Here is an 8,812-nt window from a genome sequence, read left to right on the forward strand (position 1 = left end):
TTTCTGGATATTTACCAGGGCCGATCTATTTATTAATATATTCGCTTTGCAAAGTGTAAAGAAAATTACTATTAAAATATGTAAACAGTGTTTCTTGTGCATCTGACGCCAGCAGATCGATGCTCAACAAACTGCTGCTTTAATAAGCAAACATTTCCAAATCCAATCTGATTTCAACTCTTACAACCTCTTTTCCTTGCTTCTTACTGTAGCCCCAAAGTGCAAGCGAGGTTTCCCAAACGCGCTTAAAGTGACACAGCACGTGAGTGGTATATACTTTGTTCACGGAGTGAGGAAGGGGGAAAAGTAGTTGCAATCAGAATTAAAGCTTCCGGTCTCTGAAATCCCTAGAATCCAGAAGGATGAGACTAGTTTCCGAAATTCCGGATGAGAGGGAGGAGAGAGGGTAGGGAGAAGGATTGCAGAAAGCGAAACAAAAAGATGAAAAGGGGCATTATTAAGGTTGTGGGGTGGGTTAGGGGTCGCGTTTATATTTTAGAAAGGGCAAGGGTTTTGTCCGACTTTTGGGGTCTGTCCCTTGGCGTTAGCTGAGATGCCCAGAGATGCTTCGGGTTTTCCCTGCACTCCTGCCCTCAGCTCCCCTAACCTCCACCACCACCACTTACAAAACAATACCGGCAACAGTACGCAGGCTTCCCAACAAAAAAAGATAAAGTTATCCCGTTTCCTGGTCTGGGTCCAAGCCCACACTCCAGGGTCCCCCGGACAGCCACCCCCCGAGGATGACAGGGCCACTTCAAGTCTCGAGCCGCCTCCCGCCTCTCCTTCACCCCCAGCCCAGTCCCCCTCCCTCTGTACTTGAGGAAACTCCGGTGGCGGCCCCCTCCCTCCTCCGCCGGCTCTCCAGCTGGAGCCGGGAACGAGTGCTGAGTGGCGGGCACGACGAGCGGCAGAGGGGAGCTCTGCGCCTTGGAGAGCTGCCCACAACAACATCGGGACGAACAACAAAGTTAAAACGCTGCGATTCACGCACCTTACCCGGTCTCGTTAATGTCTCCTCTGGCGTGGGATGCAAAGTGGCACAGTGGCGGGCTGGGGGCCCCCGGGAGGAGACTGGAGATGGGTTTTGGTGGCTCGCCTTTTTCACTCTGTGTGTGTGTATGTGTGTGTGTGTCGGTGTGTGCGCGTGTGTTGGTGTGTGTGTGTGTGCGCGCGCGTGTCCCTCTCTCTCACCCCCCCCCCTCGGCTCTCGCACGCTCGCGCTCCTAGTGTTGCTCTCAAGGACGAGGTGAAATCCCTTTGCTGGTCATGAGGCGGCTTCAGAGACAAACAACACAATGCGAGTGCAAATAACAAAAGGCAAAAAGACAGTAGGAACAATGGGGGAGGCGAGGGCAGCGCACCAGCCGGCGGTCACCGCGGCCCGGCGCCCGCCCCGGGGGGTGCGGCGGGGCGGGGGCGAGCGCGGGGGCGGCGCCGGGGGCTCCCTCTCCCTCCAGGTCGCCCCCGAGCTCGCACAAGCCCACCCTGACCTCCTTCCAGCAGCTCGCCGCCCGGCCGCCCTCTATCCATCCGAAAGGAAGGAGCCCCAGAGTTTTCTTCCCGGTCTGCTGCAGAGTAACTAGATTGTAAATAACGCGGCGATTACCCACACCGTGCAGGAATTTTTTTTTTTTTTAATCTGCCCTCCACTTAAAGGAGCGATAAAACGAAATGGCAGGAGAGGAAGGAGACGAGGAGAGTAGGATATCTCCAGATCTCGATGGAGCTCGCATCTATAAATACGCATTCATGTTGAGTCAAGTCCCCTTTGTCAACTTCTTCCCCGCGCCCGAACCTCACCCGCTGCCCTACCACCATTACCTGGGCCCCTCCTGGGCCCCCACCCCCGTTTGCAAACAGTAAGGCTGGCAGAGAGGGCGCGCGTGGGGGTCTGCGGGTGTCCGCGGAACCTTCCGGGAGGCGAGCCGCCGCCTGCCCAGCGCGAAGGCTGGAGCAGCCAGAGGTTCGGTTTTTAAAGCGACCACTGCCTACCCGAGCCCGGCTCTGAGCGGCGAGTCCCAGCAACCTTCGCCGCCACTTCGCACCCACCTACTCCTGGCGGGGGTGGGGGGAGAAAAGTTTGGAGGCTCTCTCATCTCTGCCTCCCGGGTGGTTGAACTGGTTTGAATTTTGTGTGAGTGAAGCCAGAAAAAGGAAAAGAAAAGAAACCCCAATGCCCGAGAACCAGGGAATGATATTTAGGGTGAAATAAGACTGGGCACTGGGCTTCGACGCTTTTGCTGCGACACTTGGTTGGCGCGTGAAGCCGAGAGAGGGACCCTGAGTTACATCACCATCAGAAGAAACTCCGTAGGTAATGCCCTAAGCAGAAGCTGTGGGGCTGACTTAAGTGTGGGCTCTGACAGCTCCCGCGCTGCTCTGGCGCTTATCTCTTCTAATCTCACTTTCATTGACTTAAAACAGCTGCCGGTTTGCCAGGGGGGAAAAATCCTATTAAATCTCAAGCCAGAGTGGGGTGGGGCGGGGTTACTGACAGTGATCTTTTAGAGCTGGTGTCCAGGAAAAGGCAAGGAGGGGGTTTTAGGGAGATGCTGCGGGTTTAAGAGGGTGGTGGAGAAAGGGACTGAGAGAACCAATTTGAGCAACACGTTTTTCTCCTTGATACCCTCCTCTCCTTTTGCTGTAAGCCTATTTGCATGTTCCCTTTCCCCCATCTCTGTCATTTTCTTCAGAAGCGCATCCACTGACTGCGCTGTGTCCCTGGGCACCCCCAGTATTTCCCAGAGTGCAACAACACTACCAGGAGATCAATGACCCTACTCTGTTTATTCTTCACGCGCCTGGAAGAGCAGAGCACTGAAGGAGCTTGGGAGAGAGGCATAGGGCTTGCCAGTCAATGCGCGATCTCTCTCCCACTTTTTCTGGCTGATGTCAACAAAGCAGTTAGCAAGCAAATACAGTTTCTTAATGCACGCAACACATATCAATACAATATTCACCTAGGAAAGTGATGCATCCTTTCTCTCCCTTTCCACCTTTTGTAGATTTGTTTCTGGAAGTGATTTGCTAATACCTGAGATTTTGCACTTGTCTGTGGTGGAAACTTTCTGGGGTGTTTGACGATTGATTATTCGGTACCTATTTCTAAAAATGGCTAAACACCTTTCCCTGGAACAAAAGTGAGAAATGCAAATCTTAATAACTCAAGGCAAAAATTTCAAAGTGTAAGCACAGTTATTATCCCCTCCCACAAAGAAAAGCTTCCTCTTCCACAAATATTTGATAGTATAAAGCCCCATAATTAAGAGAACAATCAAATAAGCTCAGGGCTTTCATGAGGACTCTAAATTATCATCTGCCTAGAATTTATAAGCAGTGTAATCATTTGCTGCTTGGCTATCGCTCTGGATATGGCAAGCTAAATGTGTATCCTTAAACAATTTTACTATATTTTCTCAAGTACTTAACTAGAGAGACCAGGGATGATAGTATTAAACAGCTGGGTCAGTGTGGCCTCACCTATTTAAAAAAAAAAAATTATGTGCATGTGCTTGATACACCCTTCCTATACTTTTCATTATACTTCCTCTTTCAAACATCAAGCTGGAGCCACTTGTATATATAGCATAAAAATTCATTGATAGTTGCACTCTACCTTGAATTTAAGTGTTTCTTTTATTTTGAAGATTTTTTGGCATACGTTGAATGGTTTATTCTCATAATACGTATGCAGTTGCTTTTCAAAATTAGCTACTACTATGGCAGGCCCAGTTCCTATAATAAATGTACAAAAGGCAAATCGGCCCAACTACAAAACAGTTACTCACTATTATTTTTATGAAAATACACTTGAAGAGGGATTGTCATTTACAGTGAACTTTTGCTGGGTTTTAATCTTGTGAAGACTTATACTATTTGGGGGAAAACAGGGGAGGGGACTAAGTGAGTCCTCTTCCCCGGGGTCTCTGGTGCTATGTTATGAGTGTGCCTTCCTGGACTAACCCCACCAAGCAGAGAGAGCAGGGTTACTCACCAGCGATTCAACTCCTGAATCTTCAGTGATATTAGCAGGAGAAGCAGGGCTGGGCACTGGGAGTGAAGGGGTGAAGATTCAAGCTGCCTAGTGAGATCCTAGTGAAACTTAAATTATACCAACTTCTTCCCTCCTTTTGCTCCTACAGGCAGCAAACTTCCAACCACTTATGGTTATTGAAACCACATGCCCTTAAGACTAAGCCATGATCATTATACAGCAACAACATAGTTGATCAAAAACTTCCAGTGGGATGTTTGTTTGTTTTGGGGGGAAAAACACTTTTGAAGTAAGACTGACATATTAAACATCAGTGTTTGGTGTTTCCATTTATTAAGCATTTACTATGTAACAGGCTCTTGGCCAAGTACGTTTTAAATGCATTTTTGTCTCCCCTTCTCACTAAAAATTTGCAAGAAATGTTAAATACTTGTTCTGCAAATGAGAAAAAGAAAGCTCAGAAATGTTAAATGACTTGCCCAAGACCTTGCAATTTGGAAGTGGTACCACCAGAATGCAAAGCCAGACTTGTCCATCTTCAAGCAGTTGGGGGATAGGGGTTCTTCCACTTCCCCTTGATACCATGCACACTTTATCAGAGTTAGTTTTCAGTGGGAAAATATTTAAAAATTAAGTCATTATATGGGTATAAAATACCAAAGCTATACTATGTTCATTCCAGACATGAGCTATGTTGCTATTCTCACTCACCTTGGTCAATAGATAACTGTAAAATTTCCAAGAAAATCCCAATGTGCCCTAAGTGGAGTATACAAATACATATGCTGTGTGTTAAATATAAAAACTATTTAGCAATACACATAAAATTTTCTTATTGTTGTAGGCTAGGCAAATTTATAGTATACATAGACATTTTATATAGTCATATAATATATATAGTAATGTATATAACATTGCTAAATAAAGTTTTTGAATTCCTATAATTGTACAGAATTGTTATTTATTTGTATTAATACAACTATCCCATGAGTTACATAATTTTACCATACCATTTTACAGATAAACAAACACAGAGAGGTTCTATACCTTGACCAAAGTTATACAAAGTTATAGCATGTAATGGAGCCTGGATTCAAACCCAAGTAATATAACCTTAAGAAACACACCCTAAACCCCACATTACTATTCTGCATATAGTATGTGTTTATATATATACATACACACATAGAGAGAGAGACATATATACATACATATCCAAATATATTCATAGACAGATATATAGAACTAGAAACTATAGCTCTGGCAACTGGAAATACTGATGTAAGTGGGTCTTTCATTTGCCCAAGGTATTCAAGATTCTCTAAACATTTTGAGGCCATCCTAATCCCTCCTACCTATTTGCAAATATCAGAAGAGTGCTAGGAAATATTAGGAGCATACAATACTTGATTTGGGCCTATTAGCATGAGTTTCATTTTGGATTTTTTTTTTTTTTGGCTATATGTGTTTTAAATAGCAGAGGAAAGCTACTTGGGAATCTAAAGAAAAAAAAGAGAAATATGGGCTCTATCAGTTTTCAGTTGCTACAACAGAATACCTGAGATTGAGTAATTTATGAAGAGCTTTATTTAGCTCACAGTTTAGGATCTGGAAAGCTGAAGATCAGTCCCTGCATCTGGCAAGGACTCATGCTGTGTCATATATACCATGACAAATGGCAATACCTGGTGAGAGTGTTCCAAGAGAGAAAAAATAGGAGATATAACCTTGCTTCATAATAATCTGCTTTCCCAGAAAACAATCCAATCCCTGGAGAAGAGAACTCACTCCCACCAAACAGCATCAATCTCTTCATGAGGGCTCTACCCACATGGTCCACTCCACATTGACCAGGCCCCACCTCCCAACAATGCTACACTGAGAAATTAAGCCTCAACATGAGTGTTGATAGGGACAAAGCATATTCAAACCACAGACAATACTGATAAGCATGAAACTTGTGACTCAAGAGATGGAAGGAAATAAGTTTAGGTGATACAAGAGACCAACTATGTCATCCTAATGGTGATGATACCCATTTAAAAAAAAAAGCAGTAGCTTTCCAACTCTCTACTAACAAGTGTATAATATAAAATGTTGACATATAAGTTGAGCAATTATGTAACTATATATATATACACATATATATGTGTGTCTATATATGTATACACACATATATATAATTATATGTTAATATTAGACACTGACAGTCCACAAAGGAACTCTAAAATATTTGATAAGAATCCCATACACAGAAATGATTCGATTATCCCAGGCTATTTTTACCTGTCTCACCAAACACAACGTACATATCAATTTTAGAAGTGAAGTTCTCCAAAATCAACCAGCTTTGAGAAAGCATTTTGAGATTCTCTTCTCTCTCTCCTTCTCTTCCTAAACAAGATATAAGGGATTATCTAGGGAAGGAGAAATAACAGACAACAATCTTCCCTGGGCATTCTTAATCCTGATAACACCTGAGATACAGACATCTCAACTATTAACTGTACAGGGCCTAATGTGCCTCTTCAGAAAGACAGGAAAAGATACCCTATACGTAACGGACGCCACACACTAAGCTCTTACTGAAAAAAAAACTTTAAAGCCCTATTACAGATACATATGTTTTCATTTAAAAACTACTATGAAATAGAGTGTTCTTTTATTTAAACATTCCCTTGTGGTTCTACAAATTAAGGATCGGTAGTATTGTATTAACAACTGAGAGCCAGACTGAACTGAACTGGTTAAAAACAGTTGGTAAAACTGCCAACAACGGTTTTGTTGCCGAAGTTGACTGAAATGTCAGGCAGCCTATGCATTAGAAAATAAATTCACATTTTTAAAGTTTTCCCATTTGGGTATGTATTTTAGAATGAACTTCTTTTTATTTCAGCCACAGTTTTGAAAGGGGGAAATAATATATAAAATCCAGATACTGTATCCAACCCAAAACCACAATCATATTGCTCTTTTTAGTTAAGAGTGTTTATTATGCTGATTGTTAATTTCTCCCTTCCTGGTAGAAAAACCAGAGGGAACAACAAGATTGGTTCTATTCAACTGAAATCACTTGAAGTCCCCACATTTTTGTCCCTTAATTTACTGTTTTTCAATTTGACTTCTGGCCTTTCATTTTAAATAATGAGTATACAATGTGGCCGGGAAGATGGGGGATTAGACACATAAAAATATTTTTCTTAATGTGAAAATTTCTTTCAGACTCAGTTTTCAAAATTCCGTCTGTTTTCTCTATTGCTACAATGTTTTTGTCATAAATACACAGAGCAGGAGATTTACATGCAATGAGATACATTCATTTTATTTGTAAGGAAGAGGAAAATGACTGATATACCTCGCTATTCAGAACGAGTAACATATCTAATTGCCAAGCAAGGACATAATATTTTAAGTTTGAGTCCCAGTAGAGCTTAGGTATTTGGGTCTATGAACTAACAATGAACCCTGATTCTGTTATTTCTTTAAGGTTTTCCGTGCTGTATCACCAATTACATTATGTAATATGTGGACTATGGTGGACAAAGGCAACCTAGACAAAAGCCACAAACATGCCACAAAGAGGGTGGTTAAAAGACATTACTAAAAGTTGTCTTTCTTGTTGAATCTCAGAAAATTATGTAGAGAGAACAAATAACTTTTTAGTCTCTCGATATCTATGACTTCTGATCTCCATCTTTTCATGATGTTAATGACTTAAATTTAGGATTTAATTCATAGATTGACTTTGTAAATAGAATATGTTATTTTAATGCACTCTACACAAAACTGTTTTTCACACTCAAAATGACTATTTTTCAGGTAGCTTTGCTCCAGGACAAAGTAATCAATTGGATCACTATTCCACTTACTGCATTTGGTCATGAACCAATTATTTTAAGCTTCTCTTTGGCCATACAATAGATTCAATAATTTTTCAGCTACTTTTAATTTTTGTTGCATAAGCAAATAAATTATCAAGTTCTTTAACAGGAAAAAAAAAAAAAACACCAACCTTGAATCCAGTAGGCAACTACTGAATACTGAGTGTTCCCATAGACATAGCTGAGGCCAGTGGTGCCCATTCCTGCCTTCCAGTAGGAGAACATTACAATATATAAAGTCCCATAAATTTTTCAGTCACAAGAGAAATGAAAGAAATAGTGAAATTGTTTGTTCAAAACACGATAAGGAGAAAGAAACATAAATGAGTGTGGTATTGTTTGAAGGTGGAAAATGGCTTTAAATGGTTATCCAATAGTATATGTAGCTAAAAGATCTGGGAATATTGAATTGGTTTGAAAAAAGATGAGAAGAAATCCTCAAATTAACATCAAAAAGGCCATTTTGTCTGTTCTAGGTTTACATGTGCAAAACATAAGAGAATCTGGATTAAAGGGGAAAAAATGACAAAATCATTGAAATAGAATGAGAAGGATGGGAAAAGATGGATGCTGAGTGATTGAATATCTACAAATGTTTCCTGATAAAGATATTGACCAGTTGTTCTGCAATATCAAAAGAAATAGAACTGGAAATGATAGAGAACATTAGATTTGAAGTTAGAAGACCTACATTTGAATTCCATCTTATTAAAAATAAAAGATGCTGGGCATGATGGTGCACACCTGTAATCCCAGCAGCTCATGAGGCTGAGGCAGGACGATCACAGGTTCAAAGCCATCCTCAGCAACTTAGTGAGACTATAAGCAACCTAGTGTTATCCTTTCTCAAAAAATAAAAAAAATAAATAAAAAATAAAAAAGAGAGAGATGGGAATTTGGCTCAGTCATTAAGCACTATTGGGTCCAATCCCTG

The 8,812-nt window shown here is 41.6% G+C and overlaps 1 protein-coding gene across 15 annotated transcripts in view; it reads right to left on the reverse strand.

Moving 5' to 3' along the window:
- The window catches only part of Sox5 (SRY-box transcription factor 5), a 983,564-nt gene extending 981,615 nt beyond the window's left edge, over nucleotides 1-1,949 (reverse strand). For 7 of the 15 annotated variants that reach the window (XM_058576211.1, XM_046435870.2, XM_046435871.2 and 4 more), the window contains exon 1: nucleotides 995-1,369. The gene's annotated coding sequence lies outside the window, so the exon portion shown is untranslated. Of the gene's footprint in view, nucleotides 1-994; nucleotides 1,370-1,493; nucleotides 1,745-1,824 lie in introns of those variants that run through there. The other 8 variants (XM_058576214.1, XM_058576205.1, XM_058576209.1 and 5 more) reach the window with 3 other exon arrangements.
- Nucleotides 1,950-8,812: the final 6,863 nt, after the last annotated feature.

The sequence above is a fragment of the Marmota monax genome, unplaced genomic scaffold (genome assembly GCF_021218885.2).
Source record: "Marmota monax isolate L192 unplaced genomic scaffold, Marmota_monax_Labrador192_F-V1.1 WCK01_AAM20220418_F8-fsc00012, whole genome shotgun sequence".
NCBI lineage: Eukaryota > Metazoa > Chordata > Mammalia > Rodentia > Sciuridae > Marmota > Marmota monax.